Source organism: Macaca nemestrina, chromosome 3 (genome assembly GCF_043159975.1).
Source record: "Macaca nemestrina isolate mMacNem1 chromosome 3, mMacNem.hap1, whole genome shotgun sequence".
NCBI classification, from domain to species: Eukaryota; Metazoa; Chordata; class Mammalia; order Primates; family Cercopithecidae; genus Macaca; species Macaca nemestrina.
In genome coordinates, this window is record NC_092127.1 from 134,857,366 (window position 1) to 134,882,122 (window position 24,757).

Genomic DNA, 24,757 nt, shown 5'->3' on the forward strand with positions numbered 1-24,757 from the left:
ACAACTATTTACACAGAGAAAAAAACACCTTCATAACAACTGAAAATCAGGTGAGCACTCATAGTACCTGCTTTTAACTTTATATCACTGAAAGATGCATTGGAAAGGTAGAAAAACAGTTGTGAATTGCTGAGACCACCCCTTCCCTACTCCGGCAGCAGTGGGTTGGTGTGGAGAGCATCTCTGGGTGCTGGGCAAGGGAGAACACAGCAATTGTGAGGCATCAAACTCAGCGTTGTCCCATTAGAGCAGAAAGGAAAATCAGACCAAACTCAGCTGACACCTGCCCAAAGAGGGGGCATTTAAACCAGTCCTAGGCAGAGGGGAATCTCCAATCCCAGTGGTCCAAATTTTAGTGCCAGCCAGAAAACCTCCCCACCAAGGGACAAAGTACTCTAGGTCTCTAAGTAAATTTAAAAGGCAGTCTAGGCCATAAGGACTGCAACACTTAGGTGAGTCCTAGGACTGAATTAGGCCCAGAGACAGTGGACTGAGAGGGCACGTGACCTACTGTGATGTCACAAGTCAAAAAAGTGATGGTGTCACCCCTCCTGTAACTCCAGGCTTCAGAGCTTGTGGCTCCAAAAGAGAACCCTTCCTTCTGCCTAAAAAGAGCACAGGGAAGAGCGGGGAAGACGTTGTCTTGCATGTTGGATACCATGTTAGCCACATCAAGATAGGGCACCTAGGTCAGAGTCATGAGGACCCCATTCCAGGTCCTGGCTCCCAGATGACATTTCTAGACATGCCCTGAGCCAGAGGGGAACCCCTCTGCCTTGAAGGAAACACCCAGTCCTGCCATCATTCATCGCCTAATAACTGAAAAGCCCTTGGGCTATGAATAACCAGCAGCGATAAACAGGTACAATATCAACGGCCTTGGGTGAGCTTCTGAGACTTGCTGGCTTCCACTGTCACAGGCAAATAGAGCACCAGACAGGCTCTTGGGGCCCCCAATTCCAGGATGTGACTCTTGGATGGCATTTTGGGATCTTCCCTGGGCCAGATGGGAGCACACTGCCCTGAAGGGTGAGTCCCAGGCCAGGCAGGATTCACCAAAAACTGACTTAAGATACCTAGGGCCTTAAGAAAACATCAGTGGTGGTCTGGCAGTACTCCTCATGGTGGTGGCTATGGGGCGAGGCTCCTCTGCCTTTGGAAAGAGGAGGGAATAATGGGGTGTCCACTCCCTCAAGCTCAAAAGAGATGTTAGCCCACAACAGAATTTTATGGAAACCAACTAGAGTGAAATCTTGTGGTTTGAGGGCCAGCTCAGCTGCAGTACAATAGGACACCAGGTAGACCTCTAAGGATTTGTATTCTAGTCCCTGACCCCCTGAGGGTACTTCTGGATCCACCTGGTGTCTGGGGATCTTGCCACTCTGAAGGAAAAGTCACAGACCTGGCTGACTTTGCCACCTGCTGGTTGTAGAACTGTGGGACCTTGAGTGAGTATAGGCAGTAGCCAGGAATGGTTGTAGCAGGCTTTGGGTGAGATCCAGTGCTCTGCAGGCTTCAGGTCTGACCCAGTGTAGTTATAGTGGTGGTGACCAGAGAGGTGCTTGTGTCACTCCACCCCCAGCTCCAGGTGCCTCGGAACAGAGAGATACAGAGACTCTGCATGTTTGGGAGAAAGTCAGAGAAGAGTACAATAGCCTCTGCCTAGTAATCCAGAGAATTCTCCCCGATCTTGTCCAGGACCATCAAAGTTGTACCTCTACAAGTTTGCATGAACCAGTGTTACTGGGCTTGGGATGCCCCATAACACAGAAACAGCTCAGATCACAACACCCAAGCCTTTTCACATATCTGGAAAGCCTTTTCAAGAAAGACAGCTACAAATAAGCTAAAACTGTGAAGACTACAATAAATACCTAACCCTTCAATGCACAGATGCCAAGAACATCTGCTAGCATCAACACCATCCAAATGAAGTAAATAGAGTACCAAGGAACAATCCTGGAGAAATAGAGATATATGACCTTTCAGGCAGATAATTCAAAATAGCTGTGTTAAGGAAACTCAAAGAAATTCAAGACAACACAGAGAAGGAATTCAGAATTCTATCAGATAAATTTAACAGAGATAAAAATAATTAAAAGGAATAAAGGAGAAATGAAATTCTGGAGCTAAAAAAAATGCAATTGACATGCTGAAGAATGTATCAGAGTCCTTTAGTAGCAGAATTTGATCGAGCAAAAGAGGAAGTTAGTAAGCCTGAAGACAGGCCATTTGAAAATACGCAATCAGAAGAGACAAAAGAGGAAAAATAAAAAACAATAAAATATGCCTATAGGATCTAAAAAACAGACTCAAAAGGGGAAATCTGAGAGTTATTGGCCTTAAAGAGGAGGCTGAGACAGAGATAGGTGTAGAAATTTTATTCAAAGGGATAAATAACAGAGAACTTCCCAAACCTAGAGAAAGACATCAATATCCAAGTACAAGAAGTTTATAGAACACTAAGTAGATTTAACCCAACTACCTCAAGGCATTTAATACTCAAATTCCCAAAGGTCACATATGAAGAGAGGATCCTAAAAGCAGCAAGAGAAAAGAAATAAATAACATACAAATGGCACTCCAACATGTCTGGAAGCAGACTTTTCAGTGGAAACCTTACAGGCCAGGAGAGAGTGACATGACGTATTTAAAGTGCTGTATGAAGAAAACAAACCAAAAACCTTTTACCCTAGAATAGTGTATCTGGTGAAAATATCCTTCAAGCATAAAGGAGAAATAAAAACTTTCCCAGAAAAACAAAAGCTGGGGTTTTTCATCAGCACCAGACCTGTCTTACAAGAAATGCTAAGGGGAGTACTTCAATCAGAAAGAAAAGGACATTAATGAGCGATAAATATTCACCTAATGATAATAAAACTTTCTGGTAAGAGTAAGTTCACAGACAAAAAAGAATATTATAACACTGCAATTGTGTTGCATAAGCTAGTCTTATCCTAGGTAAAAATACTAAATGATGAACCAATAAAAAATAATAACTGCAAATTTTCAAGACATAGTACAATAAGATATAAATAAAAACAGCAAAAAGTTAGAAAGCTGGAGGATGAAGCTAAGGTGAGTTTTTATTAGTTTTGTTTTTGCTTGTTCTTGTATTTGTTTACGCAAATAGTGTTAAGTTGTTATCAGGTTAAAAAAATGGATTAGAAGATAGTATTTATAAGCCACTTGGTAACCTCAAACCAAAAAACATACAACGAATACCCCAAAAAATAAAAATCAAGAATGTTAAGTGAAATAAACCAGACACAAAAGACAAACATCACAAGTTCTCACTTGTTTGAGGGATCAAAAAAATCAAAACAATTGAACCCATGGATATAGAGAGTAGAGGGAAGGTTACCAGAGGCTGGGAGGGATAGTTGGGAAGAGGTTGTGGAGGAGGTGGGGAAGGTTAACGGGTATAAATAACAGAAATAATAAGACCTACCATTTGGTAGCAGAACTGGGTAACTATAATCAATAATGACTTAACCGTTCATTTTAAAATAAAGAGTGTAATTGTGTTGTTTGCAACTCAATGGAGAATTTGCTTGAGGGGATGGATACCCCATTCTTCATGATGTGCTTATTTCATAGAGCATGCTTGTATCAAAACATCACATGTACCCCATAAATATATACATCTACTATGTACCCCTAAAATAAATAAATAAATAAATAAATAAATAAAACAAAAAAAATGTGGATTGGGGAGGATGTAGGTTAGTTACCTTTTTCAAGGTAGGCTAACCAGTCTTCTACCTTCATCAAATGTAGGAGGTCAGCTGTCATGTTATCTGTTGATGTCTGCTCACAAAAGTTCTCAGCTACTTGGAAATCCATCATCAAACATAATTCCTTCTGTAATGTAATATCAAGCATTACAATGTGCCAATAATAATTTTCCAGGTTTCTTCTGGTATTTTCATATAAAGTTTCCTAATTTTTAACAGAATATCCTTGTACTTTGATAGTTGTCTGGACTTGGCTTCCTCCTACCTTTTCAGATTTTGATAAATCAATTGAGTTACTTTGTGGGAACATAATATCTTTCTTGGTAATCATAAAAGCATTAGAAGGATGTCCAATAACAGGAATAAAACAGTATTACTGATTTTTTTTCCATCTGGCACATCTTTTAGAAGGCTAGATTTAACCAGGGCTATTAGCAAAATTTTTGGTATTTTTCTTTCTTTCTCTCTTTCTTTCCCTTTATCCCTACTTAGATATTTCACTCAGATCTAAGGTTATTTTCTCCAAATCCTCCTCATGAGATTTCGCTCTCATAATCTACCTTAAAACGTTTCCTACCTAATTCCAAAGATAAGTAGCCAGCCACCCTTGAATCAGGCCCTCATCATGTTTTTAGATCCATCCTTTTTTTTTCTAAAAAGTATGCTAGGTATTATGATTTGTGGGTCTGAAAGACAATCCTGCCCACTAAAAAATCTGATCTAACTCAAAAGATTGGGTTTCCCCAAATCATAAATCTTGCTCATAATCAATAATTACTCATTATTTCTAGAATATTATAATTAAAAACATAAGTAAAGCAGGGAGAAATCCAGGATCTCTAATGCAGCTCCCCCGTCCTTTCGTTCCACAATGCTCTGACTCAGATTAGAGTATTCAGTCCTAAAGTGATGTTTGTAGTCAAATCATTTACACAGAGGAGACTTTAGGTCATGCAGCATCTCCATTTATATTCTAACAGCTATCAACTTAGGGAACATTATCCAGGAAGTTTGTACCCCATAAATCTGTATGCTATAAGCTTACTTAAATAATCCTACACAACTAGGTTCATTATGCTAAAAGAAAACCATAGAAAGATTCACTTGCTGAAAAATATCTTCAAATCGTCTATATGGAGGTCTACCATTAGCAAATTTAGAGGGAGATTTTTTTTCCAGCTTTTATTTTAGATTTGGGGGTAAATCTGCAGGGCCGTGACATGGGTAAATTGTGCGATGCTGAGGATGGGATATGACTGATCTTGTCACCCAGGTAGTAAGCATAGTACACAATAAGTACTTTTTCAATCCTTGTCCTCCTCCCTACTCTACTTGTCCCCATTGTCTATTGTTCTCATCCTTATGTCCATGTATAAACAATGTTTAGTTTCCACTTATATATAGGAATATGTGGTATTTGGTTTTCTGTTTCTGCATTCATTTGCTTAGGATAATGACCTTCAGATGCATCCATGTTGCTGCAAAGAACATGATTTCATTCTTTTTTAATGCCTGTGTAGAGTTCCATTGTGTATTTGTACCACATTTTCTTTATCCAATCCACCACTGATGGGTACCTAGGTTGATTCCATGTTTCTGCTACTGTGAATAGTGCTGCAATGAACATACAAGTGCATGTGTATTTTTGGTAGAATGATTTATTTTCCCTTGTGTATACCCAGTAATGGAATTGCTGGGTTGGATGGTAGTTCCACTTTTAGTTCTTTGAGAAATCTCCAAACTGAATTCCACAGTGCCTGAACTAATTTACATTCCCACCAAAAGTTTATGTGTTTCCTTTTCCCTACAGCCTCACCAACCTCCGGTCGCTTTTGTTTTGCTTTGTTTTTATTTTATAATAATAGCCATTCTGACTGTACTAATCCTACAAAACTCTTCCAGGAGGAAGGACTCCTCCCTAATTCATCCTACAAAGCCAGCATCACCCCAATACCAAAATCTGGCAAAGACACAATGAAAAATAGAAAACTACAGACCAGTATACCTGTTGAACATAAACACAAAAATCCTGAACAGAATGCTGCAAATCAAATCCAATAGCACATCAAAAAGTTAATTCACCCTGATCAAGCAGGCTTTATCCCTGGAATGCAAAGTTGGTTCAATATATACAAAATCAATAAATGTGATTCACTACATAAACAGAAGTATAAACAAAAACCATATCATCATCTCAACAGACACAGAGAAAGTGTCTGATAAAATCCAATATTTCTTCATAATAAAAAATCTTAATAAAGTAGACATCAAAGAAACATACCTCAAAATAACAAGAGCCATCTATGACAAAGCCACAGCCAACATCACACCGAACAGGCAAAATCTGGGAACATTCCCATTAAGAATTGAAACAAGACAAGAATGCCCACTCTTACTACTCTGATTCAACATGTTACTGGAGTCCCAGCAGGAGCAATAAGGCAGGAGAAAGAAAATTCATCCAAACAGGAAACGAAAAAGTCAAATTATCTCTCTTCACCAACAAAATGATTTTATAGTTAGGAAACCCCACATATCTCACCAAAAGGCTCCTAGAACTAATAAATAACTTCAGTAAAGTTTCAGGATACAAAATTAATGGGCAAAAATTAGTAGCATTTCTATACACCAATAATTTAAGCTGAGAGTCCAATCAAGAACAATCAAGAACAAAATCCTGTTTACCATAGCTGTACACAAAAATAAAATACCTAGGAATACATCTAGCCAAGGTGGTGAAGAATCTCTACAAGGAGACCTGCAAAACTGCTGAAAAAATGGAAAATAATTCCATGCTAATGGATCAAAACAAACAATATTTTTAAAATTGTCATACTGACCAAAGTAATCTAAAGATTCAACATTGTTCCTATCAAACTACTAATGACACTTTTCAGAGAATTAGAAAAAAACTATGCTAAAATTTATATGGAACCAAAAAATAACCCAAATAGCCAAAGCAATTCTACAATAAAAAAAAAAAAAAAGCCAGAGACATCACATTATCCAACTTCACTATACCATAAGGCTACAATAAACAAAACAGCACAATACTGGTACAAAAGCAGACACATAGATGAATGGAACAGAACAGAGAACTCCAAAATAAGACCACAATTCTACAACCTATGATCTTCAGCAAAGTTGACAAAAGCAGTAGGGAAAGGACTCCTTATTTAATAAATGGTGCTGGGATGGCTGACTATCCATATGTAGAAGAATAAAACTGCACCCCTACCTATTACCATATACAAAATTTAATTCAGGATGGATTAAAGACTTAAACATAAGAAATCAAACTATAAAAATTCTAGAAGAAAACCTACAAACTACCCTTCTGGAAATTGACCCTTGGCAAAGAATTTATGACTAAGTCCTCAAAAGCAAATGCAACAAAAACAAAAATTGATAATTGGTACCTAACTAAACTAAAGAGATTCTGCACAGGGAACGAAACTACCAACAGAGTAAACAGACAATCTACAGAATGGGATAAAATATTTAGAAACTATGCATCTGACAAAGGACTAACGTTCAGAATCTATAAGGAACTTAAGCAACTCAGGCCAAAAAAAAAAAAAACTCATTAAAAAGTGGGCAAAGGATATAAACAGACACTTCTAAAAAGAAGACATACAGGGAGATTTGATCAGTCTATCTTCTTTCTTTCCCTGGGGTGTCCCTCCAGGAATGAGAGCAAATGGACTGCAGAGCTGTGGTGTACATATTTTTTTCGTATCTTCTTAATATATTTATGATTTAAAAGCATGCATTGGAATTAACCTACAAATAAATATAAATCAATCCCTTGAAGTCATCCAATAATGCTTGTACATATGGCAATTTTATTTGGATCACAAAATATATGTCTTATAAGTTATTGTGAACATGAATGAGGTTTGTGATACTGTAGATGAATATTTAGTTAAACAAATGATGCATGAAGGCAGTAATTAACACAAAAGTCCAGGAAATATGGTGGAGCTACACTGTGCTCAGAATAAGGACATGATGGCCTATCCATATTAACCACATTCTTATCTTCTCTCCTCACTAATGTATCTTGAGTCAAGTGTCCAGCCCTGGCCCATTCGATCACCTCCAGGAATGTGGAATTTCATGGCACAGACTTGGATGTTGGTGAGTATGCCTGCGGTTAGAGTTTAAATAACTATGGATGTGATCTACATGGATGAAAGAATTAGTTGAGCTAATGGGGGAAGATTTCACCTCAGAAACAAGGAAAATTTTTCTAGTAACTAAAGGTCTACAGACAGAAATAGGAGGAAGTTTCTGACTTGCAAAGGAGATTGGAAAAGACAGAATCTAGATTCCTTTTATGAGAGTCTGTATTTCAATTTCACTCTTAAATAGAAAAAATATTAAACATGTAAACACAATAAAAGTCCATTTCCACAGGCTAGGAAATCTATTTTGTTTAGCCAAAATATCCATTTGAAATTGTATATAGCTTTTAGGATAAATGTAGATATTTATACATTTCATTATTAATAGCACCAAAGGTCAAAACCCAGTAGTGAATAACATTTAACTGAAAAAAATTAAATGTTAGAAAAAAATTATAATTTTAAATAATGTATGAGTAACTATTCAGTACAGATAATAAAACATTTTCTCTTTCTGAAAAATTCTATTATTGATTTTAAAATGTATACCTTCCATAGCAGTGATGCATAACTCTAAGAAAAATGTAGTAATTTGTGGACAAAACTACCTATTTAATTTATTTTGACAGTATGTTGTTTATAGAGAAATATTCTAATTCACCACAGTAAATTTTGCTACTTTGACTTTCATAAGCAAACAGTTTTAGGCATTCTTAAAATGCAAATAAGTGACTATTTTAGTCACTGTTCCTGCACTCTTTCACTTATTCTAGAGAAAAGTGGGCTAAACTATTTTAACCATGACTGAGAATAGCTGATTGCAGACACTCACTCAGAATTCTAACATTCCTTCCTCTATGTATTCATTATTTACTATGCTGAGTCTCTTTCACAAGCCTAAAATTCCAAAACTATGTACTCCTAAAATTGCAATTTACTGATTTAGGTCCAGAAGACATGTATGGATAGTATACAGCTATGCATTTGCTGCATAGTGATGGGTCATAATGAAACACTAGCAATTTAGCATATTGTTTGTAGTGATTACTGGATTGTGTAAGTTCTGTTTTAGCCTCGTAATTTTAATGGCCTTACTCATTTTAATAACTTTACTTCTATTTTCTTCAATTCCATTTTGTGAATAGGACTTTCTAAAGGGATATAGGGATACTGTGGTATCTTCATTGAAAATTTAGAGGATGTTATGAAATATCCATCCAGTTCACATCCATATTTCTTTAAACTCTCACTGAAGGTGCAGCTACCAATACTCACATTTTTACCATAGGATTCTGCATTCCTGGACATGACTGAGTGGACCAGCGTCGGACACCTGACTCAAGATGAATTAATGAGGAGAGAAGATAAGAATGTGACAAATATGGAGAAGCCATGATCTCATCATCTTGGGGGAAGTGGAGCAGGAAAATAAAAGGAAGTAAAAAGAGAAAGAAAAAGAAAGCTGATCTGCAAATGAACATGAATGGACCTGTCCTGGTGAGCAGCAAAAAGATAAAACAGGAGCAGATTCTGGCTGTGGATTCTTATCTTTGGCAAACTTTTCTTAGGTCCCTCGGCATTTCTGACTTAAGGTTCCCATGAGACACTTCAGTGTCCTTATAGAATAGCACATTTTTGTTCCTGACCTAATTTAAACTATTTCCCATTATTTGCATTCACAACATCCTGTAACAATGCTTATTTATATATCCTTAGGACTGTAGCGTGAACTTTATTTATATCAATTGACCTAATCCCCAATCATAATAGTAAACTGGGTATTAACCTCATTCTGCAGAGGAAGATGAAACATATGACTATAAAGCATATGCTAAGCCCTATGTCAGTATGGGCTGTTATCACTACCCTGCTAAATTGAGAGTCTCTTCAGATCAGGTTATATTCTGATTTTATTTTGTACTTTGTTTCCATTTCTAATGCACATCATTTTCCTTTGATACACTTAGTATCAGTAGTAGTTATAAAATATATGATCAGACCCCCAAAATTGAGAATTCCTGAGTAATAATATAAATGTGTGAGCTTACAGGCAATATTGTGTGTATATGTGGTAGTGGTGTGTGTCTGTGAGAGAGAGAGAGACAGAAGCTGTATGATCTTTTGTGTCTCTTTCCTCTATCTTACAAGATTTTTATAATGGGTTTTAATTTAGACACTATATCTCAAATAACATAAAATTTTTATAACATCTGGATAGTATGTATACTATTATAAACACCTTATAACTGAGCTTATAAATATAATATTTGCATAATATCTTTTTTACATATTACACTATAAGGAATAATTCTTATTAAATATGAGTAAAATAAGGTTCTAGGTTAACTCTGCTATTAGTCAACCTAGGGGGTGAATCCATATCTTTGGATTTAAAAATTCGTGTTATTTCCAATTATTTTGGAACATTTGTTTTTTTAAAGAAAAATTCTTAGATTAATAAAATGTTAGTACGTTAAATAAACATATTAAGCAAGGAATACATATTTCAGATCAAGGAAGCTAAAGAAGGATACCTATTGCATAGTTACCACATACCAGGCATTGTGCCAAGGGATTCTACGTGTGTGTTTTCATTCGATCTTCAAATCAAACTATCGTGACCCATGCCATCTATCACGGAGCAGTGCTAGGAGCAAGTAGATAATGGGTGGTTCCGTAAGTGATTCTGAGTCTCAGAAAGATCATTACGGATTATTTTCAATCATGATTCAGTTAGTGTTGCCTGTTTACTATAAGTACTATAAGTACTGTTTACTATAAGTACAAAATGTCTCACAGCCTAGTAATATATAAATAAAGCAGCCTTAGGCTATTGAGTTGGGAGAATTACCTAGGTTTCTGATTTTGAGTTTGGGCCAAGAAAATGTGAAATCTCTCAAAACTAACTCCACCTTCTACAGGCTCCTCTCTTGACGGGTCCATCCTGCATGGGAACATGCATGCTTTTTGTCTCTCCCTGATTGTAATTTAATAGTAAACAACCACTACTGCACCATCTGCAGTAGCAGCCCAATGTAATTCTCATGGAGCCAACAGATATTGTAATAACACTACTTAAGAACAAGAAAACACTGATGATGCACTTCTCTCTTTGAGGTAAGAAAAGTTTTTTTTCATGAGGGAATATCTTAGAAAGTAAAGCATGTATAGCATTTTCATTTAACTTTTTACTATCCAAACTAACACCCCCATATATGTATATATACAGGGGTGGTAATTTTGGCAACGTGAGAAATTTTGGCAACACCTCCTTTACTAGAGCATTATGCATATTTCAGATTCTAAGAACACAGAGCATTCAGGAATCCTGCCTACTGTTTTCCTCCTACTAAAGATTTTTTCTTTATCCTCTCACACTATTAAAAAAACACAAAGCTTACATTTTAACAAATTGCTCCAGACTTGACTTTACTATCTTATCTAAAATTTTGGAAAAGGGAGAAGAAAATTAGCCATAGAAAGAGTAACTTAATTTAGAGCACGTGGCATAAAACATTTAATCTCGATCCTGCTATTGAGTTTTAACTTCCCTGTAATATGTAGTTTAAACTATGCTGTTCAAAAGTAGAAATGTAAATCCTCAGGCCCCATCTCAGATTACAAAATTAGAACCTCTGAGTTCTAACCCAAGTTTCTGTGGTTGAATAGGTGATATTTATGAATGCTTATAACTTGTATTTAAACCAGAATCATAAAAATTTGTAGGTGTTACTGTAGGGGTGACTCATAGATGAAAATTCCTAAGGTACAGACGAAAGAATATGGAAGCATTCTCAGGTGAATACCATATCATTAACCTTGAGGCCTTCAAACAGGATTGCCAACAATTTAAGGAACCACCCATGCCTCTGCCTGTATCAACTACATTCGGTCTCTCTGAGCTCCTATTTCTTCACCTGTGATCTGGTTTTACTCTGTCCTGAGGAGGTGATCTCATTAGGCAGACAATGAATACTCAGAGAGAGGTCCAAGGGCTTTCTCTCTGCTGTTCTGTTCAGCTTGGATCAAGTGTACAATTTTAATCCCCAAATTCTTCCACAGTATTGCATTCAATACATAGGACTTAATGATATTGTGTTCACTAATACAGATAATGCTAAAGTTGAAAGAAATCTTAGCTTTATCTATTCCATGTACATTTTGCTAAAGTATAAACTAGCACCCTGAAAAGTGGTGCCAAGCTCAGAACTATGGAGCCAGAAACAATGTGAGAAACCAATTCCATATACCCTGACTCCTGAGCTGCTTTTTTGTTACTGTATGGTACTATCTCTCTCTGCAATCAGTTAAGAAACCAATTTCATATACCCTGACACCTGAGCTATTTTCTTGTTACTGTATGGTACTATCTCTCTCTGCAATCAGTTGAATTCAGTATGTGGTATGAAAACAAACTGAAGTGAAGTGACAAGTTGTATTTTATGTGGAATGGAGATATCAGATATCTAAAGTAAATTTAAAGTAAATCAAACCTTAAGAGTAGATAAGATATAATTACAGATATTAAATGGTCTTCATTAACTTTGCATTTTTCCACACTACAAATTTATCCTTAATTTCTCCACATGCATTTGTATGTTCATTGCAGCACAATTTACAATAGCAAAGACTTGGAAGCAACCCAAATGCCTATCAATAATAGACTGGATAAAGAAAATGTGGCACATATACAAATACCATGCAGCCATAGAAAAGAATGAGTTCATGTCCTTTGCAGGGACATGAATAAAGCTGGAAGCCATCATTCTCAGCAAACTAACACAGGAACAGAAAACCAAACACTGCGTGTTCTCACTCATAAATGGGAGTTGAACAATGAGAACACATGGACACAGAGAGGGTAACACCACACACCAAGGCCTGTTGGGGGGTGAGGGGCAAAGGGAGGCAGAGCATTAGGACAAATACCTAATGCATGTGGGGCTTAAAACTGAGATGACAGGTTGATAGGTGCAGCAAACCACCATGTATACCTAGGTAACAAACTTGCACGTTCTGCACATATATCCACAAACTTAAAGTAAAATTTTAAAAATGTATCCTTAGAAAGTTTAATTATTTATATAAATTATATATAAAAGTTAAGAAAAACATGCATTTAGGAAAACCATATTTTATAATTCCAAATGAAACTTTTAGGTGAGTGGGGGACTGTGGAAAAAAGATGTGAATATCTGAGGTTGACAAGAATCACTGAAATCATGTACAAACTCTGTTTCTTACCTAGTGGTTGCTTTCTCCATCAGAGACAGAAAGCATCAAATGCAGACATGTAAGAACCCTGCATGGACTGTGTTCACCTACCACTGAACTTACCAACTCCAGGCAAAATATGCTCCAATATTAAAATCACATTTCAAAGTATATTTAATTTTGCTGTTCTCAAATGAGAATGACACTATTATGAGATCTCTGGCGTGTCGATTATTCTAGCCAGAAACTTCTGTCACAGCAGCACCTTTGCTGGAGTTCTTGTCCTGCATCCAGGAAGAATGAGGTATGCAGACAAGTGAAGGAGAAAGAAGAAGAGTTTTATTTAGCATTAGAACAGTTCAGAGGAGTGGGTAGCTCCTTTCTGTAGGCAGGGCATCCAGTCAAGTTGTCAGCTCTCTGCAGAGAGGAGGCCCTGGAGAATTTCTGCAGGTCTCTGAAGCTCTCAGTAGAGGGGGTAGCTCCTCTCCGCTCACTGGTTGTTTCTGCAGCTATCAGCAGAGAAGTTACTCCTCTCTGCAGCTGGTCTTCAAGTCCCATTGTCTCTCTACCCTCTTTGTCCCTTGGCCATCCTCTGCCCTGCTCTGGCTGAGCCCAGGTGTATTAGTCCATTTTTACACTGCTGACAAAGACATACCCGGAACTGGAAACAAAAAGAGGTTTAACTGGACTTACAGTTTCACATGGCTGGGGAGGTCACAGAATCACGGAGGTGAAAGGCACTTCTTACATGGCAGCAGTAACAGAAAAATGAGGAAGAAGCAAAAGCGGTAACCCCTGATAAACCCATCAGATCTCGTGAGACTTATTCACAATCACAAGAATAGCATGGGAAAGACCAGTCCCCATGATTCAATTACCTCCCCCTGGGTCCCTCTCACAGTACATGGGAATTCTAGGAGATAAAATTAAAGTTGAGATTTGGGTGGGGACGCAGTCAAACCATATCATTCCATCCCTGACCCCTCCAAATCTCATGCCCTCATATTTCAAAACCAATCATGCTTTCCTGACCATCCCCCAAAGTCTTAACTCATTTCTGCATTAACCCAAAAGTCTGCAGTTCAAATAGTCTCATCTGCAACAAGACAAATCCCTTCTGCCTATGAGCCTGTAAAATCAAAAGCAAGCTAGTTTCTTCCTAGATACAATGGGGGTACAGGTATTGGGTAAACAGAGCCATTTCAAATGGGAGAAATTGGCCAAAACAGAGGGGTACAGGGCCCATGCAAGTCTGAAATCCAGCAGGGCAGTCAAATTTTAAAGCTCCAAAATGATCTCTTTTGACTCCAGGTCTCACATCCAGGTCACACTGATGTAAAAGGTAGGTTCCTGTGGTCTTGGGCAGCTCTGCTCCTGTGACTTTGCAGGGTACAACCTCCCTCTCAGCTGCTTTTATGGACTGTCATTGAATGTCTGCAGCTTTTTCAGGCACAGGGTGCAAACTGTCAGTGGATTTACCATTCTGGCATCCAGAGGCTGGTTGCCTTCCTCTCACAGCTCCCCTAGGCAGTGCCCCACTAGAGACTCTATGTGGGGCCTCTGACCCCATATTTCCTTTCTGCACTGCCCTAGCAGAGGTTCTCCCTGAGGGCCCCACTCCTGCAGCAAACTTCTGCCTGAGCATCCAGGCATTTCCATACATTTTCTAAAATCTAGGCAGAGGTTCCCAAACCTCAATTCTTGACTTCTGTGCACTTGCTGGCTCAACACCACATGGAAGCCACTAAGGCTTGGGGTTTTTACCCTCTAAATCCATGGCCCAAGCTCTAGATTGGCCCCTTTCAGCCTTGGCTGGAGCAGCTGGAATACAGGTCACCAAGTACCAAGGCTGTACACAGCACAGGGACCCTGGGCCCAGTCCATGAAACAACTTTTTCTTCCTGGGTCTCTGGGCCTGTGATGGAAAGGGCTGCTATGGAAGATCTCTGGCATGGGCTGGAGACATTTTCCCCATGGTCTTGGGCATTAACTTGTTCCTTGCTACTTGTGCAAATTTCTGCAGCTGGCTTGAATTTCTCCTCAAAAAATATTTTTATTTTTCTTACTGCATTGTCAGGCTGCAAATTTTCAGAACTTTTATGCTGTTTCCATTTTTAAAATGAATGCTTTTAACAGCACCCAAGTCACATTTTGAATGCTTTCCTGCTTGGAAATTTCTTCCACCAGATACCCTAAATCAAGTTCATCTCCATCTGAGACCACCTCAGCCTGGACCTTATTATTCATATCACTAGCAGCATTTTTGTCAAGGTCATTCAACAGGTCTCTAGGAGGTTCCAAACGTTCCCCCATTTTCCTGTCTTCTTTTGAGCCCTCCAAACTGTTCCAACCTCTACCTGTTACCCAGTTCCAAAGTCGCTTCCACATTTTCAGGTATCTTTTCAGCAATACCCCACTCTAATGGTACCAATTTACTGTATTAGTCCATTTTCATGCTGCTGATAAAGACATACCTGAAATTGGGGGAAAAAAGAGGTTTAATTGGACTTACAGTTCCACGTAGCTGGGGAGGCCTCATCATGGCAGGAGGCAAAAGGCACTTCTTACATGGCAGCCACAAGAGAAAAATGAGGAAGTAGCAAAAGCAGAAACCCCTGGTAAACCCATCAGATCTCATGAGACTTATTCACTATCACAAGAATAGCCAGAGAAAGACCTACCCCATGATTCAAGTGCTCTCTCTGAGTCCCTCCCACAACACGTGGGAATTCTGGGAGGTATCATCGAAATTGAGATTTGGGCGGGGACACACCCAAACCATATCACCAGGAGCTAAATGATGAGAACATGTGGACACGTAGAGGTGAATACCATTCACTGGGGCCTATTGGAGGGTGGAGGGTGGGTGGAGGGAGAGGATCAGGAAAAGTAACTAATGGGTGCTAGACTTAATACCCGGATGATGAAATAATCTGTACAACAAATCCCATGATACATGTTTACCTCTGTAACAAACCTGTACATGTACCCCTGGACTTAAAATAAAAGTTAAAAAAAAATTATCCTTGGCCTAGACAGTTATGTGTCCAATAGAGTGAACCAACTTGAGTTGTCTTCTAATAAGAGCAAGGAAGTAAGTTTTTGTCAAGCATTTTGGTCTACTGTCTTTCTCCTCACTTGGATAGCATGCCTAGCTGCACTATCTATTTTAATACATTTTGTTCTCTGCAGCAAGTTTTTATCTTTTAAATATTTTTGATGTGCTAGACAAGAAAGATATAGCATTTTAAATTCTGTTCTGTATTATTGGTGAGACTGAACACTTATATTGTGTTTATTAGCCATTATTACTTATTAGCTCAATAATTATTTATATATTTTAGACATGTCATTTAGGATACTATTTCTTTGCTAAGTCAATTTATAAGAAATTTGTATGTTAAAAATAATATTTACTAGTTTCATATAATCATTAATTTTTACATAAAGAATTTTCAATTCTTGACTTTTTGTTTTTACTTTCTCTCTTAACTGAATGAGACCTTGCTTACAATGTTACAGATGTTTACATAAATGGTTATTTCAGAAAACCTTGGAAAATTTTACTTGCAAGTTGATGGGGCTTCTGGGCATTTGCTATTAATACTGTTCTTCCTTCATCTAAGACGAGATAGAATTGATAACTTTGCAATATTGACTCAGAAGTAAGGGCACTACAAGGTCCTGACCAAACCCTTCCAGAAGAAAATGTATAAATGTTGCAAGACAGTATTTGAAAGAGAGATGACAGAAAATGAGAGTAATTATTTCCAACATTCATATTTTTTTCTTCCTGGGTCCAGGAAAATTGTGCATCATGCTACTGTTATGGGATCCTTGGGGTGTCACCTCACCAGCTGGCAACCTCTGCGACCAGTGGCAGCTTTGCCTGAGTTTTGCTCTGGCGGCTGGACTCATTCTGCCCGCTTGGCCTGGCAGGCTGCAGTCAGCTCCCACTACTGTCCTGGATCCCACACCTGCCAAGGGCGAGCCAGACACGGAGCAGTGAGGGATGTGTGAGCAAGCATGGCATCCAGCCACTGCTCACAGCCAGGCACACGTGCTATGACGGGGCCAGCAGCTCCAGGCACCAGCATGGGCACTGGCTCCCTGTGAGGCTGAAGCTAGTCCAGGTATACCGTGATTTCCACAGCGACACCAGAGAACATGGTGTAGCTCCCAGAAACTTGGAAATACCAGGAACTGCAGAGCCCTAGGTTGTCACAGCCCTGGCTCAGGGAGCTCCTAGGTCTGTGCTCCCTGCAGGGCCACAGCTCTTCTCTCCTTCTCTCTTCTCTCCTTCTTGTCACCTGCAACATGGCAAGCAAAAGGCATGTTTTATCTGTTTGTATTACAGCTCTTTTAGCCCCACCATCAGCAGGTCCTGAGTTCTTCTGTGTCCAGGAAAAATGAGGTACACGGACAAGTGGAGGGTGAGCGAGATGAAGAGGAACTTTATTGAGCAATACAACAGCTCATAGGAGACCCACAGTGGGCAGCCCCTCTTCATAGCCAGGGTGTCCCGACAAGTGTTCAGCTTTTAGCAGAGATGGTAGCTCCTCTCTATAGCTGGTTGTCCCATTGTTTCTTCAACTCTTAGTAGTGAGGGTAGTTCCTCTCTACAGCTGGTTGTCTCATTGTTTCTTCAACTCTTAGCAACGAGGGTAGTTCCTCTGCAGCCGGTTGTCCCATCATTTTCTCAGCTCTCAGCAGAGAGAGTAGCTCCTCTCTTAGTCAGGTTGTCCCAGTGAGTGTCCAGTTCCGGTCCTAGAAGTGGGTTCTGCCTGGCCGTGCAAGGGTGGGGGTGGTACAGTTGCCTCCCTTGGGGGCATGGGGCACAGGGGACCCACTGCCGCCACTGCTGTTCCCGCAGCCACTCCTGCCACCACCACTTGCGCCTCCCTGCTACAGCCAGCATGTTGGCAGCAGTCACTCCGACGGCCTGTCACTCCCCTCGCTACTTTGTGATATTTCTACTACAGAATAGAGAAGGACTGGCTCTCAGTGCCCCTATTCAGAAAAAAGTTACAATTAGAAATAATCATTGCCAGTCATTTGAGTTATGAGTGGGTGCTTCCCCATCGGAAGCAATTGGCAGGCAGTGTTCGGGAGATTTGTCTTTGGACAGCAGCAGCTTCCTGTTCCCAAGAAGAAGATGTCCCAAACCGCACAGGCATTCAAACTAAACAGGCCATGGGACTAACTGAGCAGCCAGGGCACACGAGGCCTGGTTATCACCTAGTATTATTTATATTTTCTAAAGTCTTTCTCCTTGATAATATCTCTCTTTTGGTATTTTAAATGCGTTCTCAATTCCTTTCAAAAGAATCAAGTGATTAGTGAGTATCTGCAAAAGAAATAATTACTCCTGGTGGAGGCAAATTTCCAAAACAGCTATATTTAATATAGCTTTCTATTTCCTTCATACATGAATGAACACTTGACTGAATATAAAATTGTGACCTCATAAATTTTCTTTCAGCATTTTATTTTCTGATATTTAGCACTATAGAGGTGTATTCAAAGTGAGAATGACTTCTGCCACATAGCTAACTATTATTTTTTTAAAGTATTTTTGTTTTTTAAGTTGTATCCTGGGTGAGATTATTATTTTTTTTTAATTTCAAGAATGGGGCTTTCATCAATTTTAACAAGAATTTGAATATTTTTTCAGTCTTCAAGCTCAAGGTTGTTGTTTATATGTTTGTTTTAGTCAAAAAATCTTTCTCATGCCATATGTCATTATTTTGGCTTCAGCTTTTTTCTTACATCTTCTTTGGGAGTACTTCAGTCACTTCTATAATTTTCTGCGTCTTTGCATTTATTATCAATCATTTTCTGGTGTGACTATTTTACCATAAGACAAATTAAGTGTTAAGGTAAATAGAATTACTGGCAGTAAAATGAGTAATCACACGATGATAAAAGTTATATTTCACAGGGAAAGTTGTTAAATTCAATTCTGATTTTATATCCGTGTGTATGTGTTTGTGTGTGTATGTGTGTGTGTGTGTGTGTATGTGTGTGTGTTTGTGTGTGTGTGTGTGTGTGTGTATGTGTGTGTTTGTGTGTGTGTATGTGTGTGTTTGTGTGTATGTGTGTGTGTTTGTGTGTGTGTGTGTATGTGTGTGTGTGTATGTGTGTGTGTGTGTATGTGTGTGTGTTTGTGTGTGTGTGTATGTGTTTGTGTGTGTGTGTGTTTGTGTGTGTGTGTGTGTGTGTTTGTGTGTGTGTGTGTATGTGTGTTTGTGTGTGTGTGTGTTTGTGTGTGTGTATGTGTGTGTGTGTGTGTTTGTGTGTGTGTATGTGTGTGTGTGTGTGTGTGTGTGTGTGTGTGTGTGAGAGAGAGAGAGAGACAGGGAGAGAGAGATCTTATATATGCTGGCAAAATATAGCCCCAAAATGTACAAAGCCTAAGTTAACAGGCATTCAGATGACCGCACAAGCATTTTCAGAGCCCCTGAATATGTTACATTTATGGAAAAAGAAACTTTGCAAATGTGCTTAATATCAGGGACCTCAAAATGGCAAAATTATCCTGGATTAATATAAGTGGGACCAATGTAATCATGAGTCCTTAAAAGTAGAGAATGTTTTAGCTGTCGTCAGAGAACAATGACAACATGAAAAACGTTTGATACCCCATGCTGACTGCGAAATAAAGGGGGCTACATGCAAGAACTAGGGAGAGGCCTCCAAAGAGGCAGTCCTGCTGCCCCTTGATTATATCCCTGTCATACCCATGTTGGACTTCTGACTTACAGAACACTAATATAATAAATGTGGGGTGTTTTAAGTCATATATTTATACTCATATCTCCCATTCTAATACAAAACAATCAGGTTCATCCTAGCATTCTCTCATTTACTCATTACAACTTTTTTCTCTGACAGTGAGAAATATGGTTGTCATCTTCATCATATTTACTTATTGTTCAAACATAGTACATATATAAAATAATTTCAGAATTGGTAATCCATACCACTGTGAGAAACAAATTTACTAACTGTTTTTAAATAGTCTTTTCTGGCTTTAGCCTTATAGTTTGTAGTACAAATATTGTTTTACAAAATTACTTAAGTCAGCTGCTTTCCCAAGACAAGGGAAGTTCTCATTAGCAGCCACTTCCAGTCTAGCATGTCTGCCTCTCGGCTTGAATTACTAATCAATCACCAAACTCTGTAAGGGAAAATGCAGCTCAGACTATTGGTCTCACTTTCTGCATATCTTCGGTATTTACACTTCTTTTTGTTGTTGTTGTTGTTGTTGTTGTTGTTGTTGTTGTTGTTGCCTTGTCAGCTTTGAACTTGTTTTTTTGTTCACAGGTCCATGAGATTGCTGAAAGTTCTCAAAATTCAGTTTCTTCAGCTTTTAATAATTACTTTCTTCTTGTTTGATGAGCATCTCTATCCATGAAATTTGTGAATCAACAACTGCTTGAAAAGAATAGTGCTTCCACATAGAAAGTCAAAATCATCTCAGGAGTTTTATTTTTCTCTGGAATCTTGCTTCTTTAAATCTTGGCTGTCTTAGTTACTCTTCAAAGCCTTCAAACAGACGGGTTGTTTGATTGTGTGCTTCTTTTTTCACTTTTTCACTTGTTCTTAGTGGGAGGATTGGCCAGTTACAAGCTATTTCTTAGCAGGTAGAAGGGAAAATTCTCAAAGCCTGTAACTGTTTCCCTAAATGCTAGTTTTAGTGTTTAGTTTTACTTCGTGTTTCTTAATCCTAAATTAGAAGCCTGCCACTATAACTTTCCTGTTCCCATTATTTATAATGGATTGGCTTTGATTTTAAATGGCATCATATTTATCATTTAATACATTTACTAGGAACCTTGAAGAGAACATATGAGTCCTTGCAAGCAGGTTACCATATTGGCCTGGAAGTGTCTGTAGAGTTGGAGTCAAATTTTGTTTTTTCTTACTCAAATAATAGAACACATTTTGTTTTAGTCAAGGTATTTTTATAATAAATTAATTCAGCTAAAATATGTGACATTTATTTTGAATAATTCCAGAATTATTTTCATGAAGTCATTTACCGTAGGGTATATCTTCAATTAGGGATATATTAGCAAAACGTATTTTACAGACTTTAGGGGAAAAAATAGAGTGAATTAACATGTGAAAATTGTTCACAAATCAAATAAAAGCATCAATCGATTAGCTTTTATCTTTTCAAATGCATCATTAAATAAAGCAATTATTTACTTTATTCAATTATGTTTCAAAATAATGTTGACACTATTTCCTATAAAGACAATTATAACGAGTATTCTGAAAATGATAGGGTGTGACTCACATAAATGTATCTTCTTCTGTGCAACCCCCAGTTTCCCAGAGCATCCAAATGGGTTAGCTATGATCCAGGAAAGCAGCAGTAGCAAGTTTAAAAGTGATCATTGGTTATTTAGTTAATGTGAAATTATCTTGGAAGTGCTCTTCTCTCACTGATCCCCATTACCTTGGCAAAATATATAACTGATTCTATCAATGCTCTTGAACTTGTCCTGCCAATTGATTCCATTAATATTCAAAGTAGTTTCAGTCATGCTCCATTTCAATCGATTTTATCTGCATGGCGCGCTGTTCACAGAGTGGTCACATTGTACAGCAGGTGAAGCTGGCTATGAGATGTCCCACAGTCTTTCAGTCAGTGCACTGCTGGAAGCATGTGCTTATTTACTTATTCGGCAAATATCCTTGCAGCGTTGGGAGAGCACTAAGGAAATAAAAGTGAAAGAGGCATATTTATGTTTTCAAGAAATATTATTTTGGAGAACAGACATCTTTAAATACAGATTTTTTTAAGTATAAAAATAATTACCATTTGTGTGGTGCTTCATAGATTATATACCACATTATCACATAGTATGCCTCAGTTAAGTCCATGATATAGCTATAATGTTTGAAACATCTATCTTCAATGTATGAAATCGCTACTTAATGTAAGTTTGGGTAAATCAAAGAAAAGATAATTCACTTTGTACAAGGTGAAATGCACAAGGTGAAATGCCCTTTCCTCATGTCCAATGGAACTATCCACACACATTAATAATGGATAGCAGAGAACACAGTAGAAAAAAATGTGGTTTATATCTTTTCTTTTCATTTTCCATTCCCTGTCCCTTTTGTTTTCCATGCATTCATACTTGATAAAGTCTTATTTTCTTCTTAGAATCCTTAGGCAGATCTGCCATCTCGTGTTCCTTTATGTGAAGCTTATAAATTGACCCACCACTGTACTCTATTTGGAAAAAGACAAAACCTATATTAAAGTCTTTAGGTTTCTTATTTTATCCTGCATTCTACCTACATTACAGAATCTACTGCTTGATTTTTTTTAACATATTAGTTAGATGCCTGCTTATTAGTGGCTGAAGTAGAATAGATGCTTAATACGTATTCATCAAATGGAAGAATTATCAATCACTAAGTTAATAATATTAGACACCCATTTAGTAAGTGCTTGCTATGTGTCAGGCATAGTACTAATGCTTCTCGTGGATGGCCTCAGTTAATCCTCAGACCAACTCTAAGACGGATATTTTACTATCATCATCCCCATTTTACAAATAGGAAAACTCAGGCACAGAACTACTACAACTTAACAATGAGTACATATCTTGTTATGGAAATAATATCAGACTTATGTCTTGACTATGTTATGAGCTGCCTTTAACATCTGACCAATTATATGCATCTTTTTATTCATTTAAAAAGGTCTGAATTTGATTAATTATTGAGGTCCATGGCTTTATTTCAAATGTATTGCATTTCTCAATTGTATTCCCAAACAATAAAGCTAAACCTTAATGTTTCAAAACAATATTTAAAAGGGTTGATCAACTTTAGTGTTGATTGTGAAAATCACATCAAGGATTTTTATACAACTAGTTACAGATCCTGACAAATCTAGTTCCAGACACAGACATTGCTATCATCAAAATAAGAGCTATATGACTAACATTTTGAGTTTTTTCTTTCAATATTAAAATACAGAAAACTCATAGTGAAAAAAAAATTCCATTTAAATTTTATCCTTTTGATTACTGACTAAATAAAAATTGTAAGATAATATAAAATAATATTTTAAAATAGAGTTTATATCAGGAATGTCTACCAATATTAAACAATTCAACAGAAAAAAATACCTTGGGGCATTTCACCTTTTGGAATATTATTCTTTGAAGACTGCTGGCATCATTTTTTTGGGTTGTTATATAAAACATAAAATAATCTACAATTTCAAAAGACTTTTATCAAAAAGTATCATAATAAAAATATAATATATAAAGATTAAGTTCTAATGCTCACTATTATATGTGACCTATGATGTATATGTTTGTTTATACATGTATATACACACATACATATGATAAATGTTTATACATGTATATACATGTATAAACACACCCATATGACAAATGTTTATACAAAGAGTAGTTGTCCTTGATTTTCGTGAAACCAATGAAAAGCATGGACTAAATTATTTGTTTTAAGTTTTGATGTAGAGTCGTAACATTTTGGTTAAATATAAACGTAAATATAAATCATTTCATGTTTTCATTTTGTTTCTAGGGGAATATTCATTTTAAATAAAATCTATTCTGCATTTTTAAATGTTTTTTAGAAAGTGTTTTTGGTAATAAAATCTCATTTTGTTTCACAGAATGGAGACTGATTCAAGTTGCCTGGAGAAATGGAGCTTACTGTAAGGCTGCACACATCCATCGTAAGGGAGATGGGCATCAGAGGAAAAGAAGTAATACTGGTTATTAACTATCCAATTGCTTTTCTTTCCCCCAGCAGCAAGAAGAGTTCAGGGAACCATAGTATTTCTTCACTAACATGATGCTCGAGACCAAGAGGATATTGATCTCCAATTAAAGTCATTAGGAGTATCCTCAGTTTTAAATCTAAGAAAATTCTCATCCTTTCAAATATTATTGGTATATTTTAACAAGTCTCTCAAATACAGATTAGGCAATATTGCTCCAGAGATAGAAACTACTGTGAATGGCTTTAATTGAAGATATATGGGGATAATTTTAATGTATGACATTTGGGGTAATTAAGGCAGAGTAGTATTGGGTGAAGGGAAAGAGGGTGTTTAGGGAAAGAAGCTTCAGACATGTCAAATGGGCTCCTACAGCTGTCTTTCTTACACATATGTGCATAAGATTGAGTAGTTTACCTTGCTCATGGTAATTCCATGCCAGAGCTTAGGAAAATTTTTCAGGACACTTTGACTTGCTTTAGGCAACACTTGTCACCCATACTGAAACACTCTCCTTGCTAACAGATAAGAATATAATCCCAAGGCCATAGACTCTTTTGTTTGACATAGTCTTGTCTCTCTAATGAAAATAAGTAAAGAAAAACCATTTGTCATTAATTTTAACAGTTTTTTAACTGCATGCTATCTAAAAATGTAGCAACACAATAGAAATGAGAACATGAGCTTTGATACTGACTTACCTTTCAGATTCCTCACACACTACTCAGTTGCTAAGAAGAGCCAGTCTCAGGTGCACCTCCGTGAACAAAAAGGGAGGCAACATGGAGCCACGTCTATACCTTCGTGGATGGTTAATCTTGTGTCTATCTTTTCCACTACCCCTGTATTAATTTCTTTTGGCTGTGGTAACAAATTACCACAATCATGGTGCCATT

The 24,757-nt window shown here is 37.6% G+C and overlaps 1 long non-coding RNA gene across 2 annotated transcripts; it reads left to right on the forward strand.

Annotated features, from left to right (window-relative positions):
• Positions 1–552: 552 nt before the first annotated feature.
• On the forward strand, positions 553–24,448 carry LOC139362204 (uncharacterized). 2 transcript variants are annotated; one of them, XR_011620593.1, is made up of 4 exons: positions 553–862; positions 9,153–9,361; positions 10,786–10,981; positions 23,754–24,448. It is a non-coding gene; the product is annotated as an uncharacterized lncRNA (long non-coding RNA). The 2 variants fall into 2 exon arrangements; XR_011620594.1 differs by lacking the exon at positions 10,786–10,981 and having other exon boundaries at positions 555–862.
• Positions 24,449–24,757: the final 309 nt, after the last annotated feature.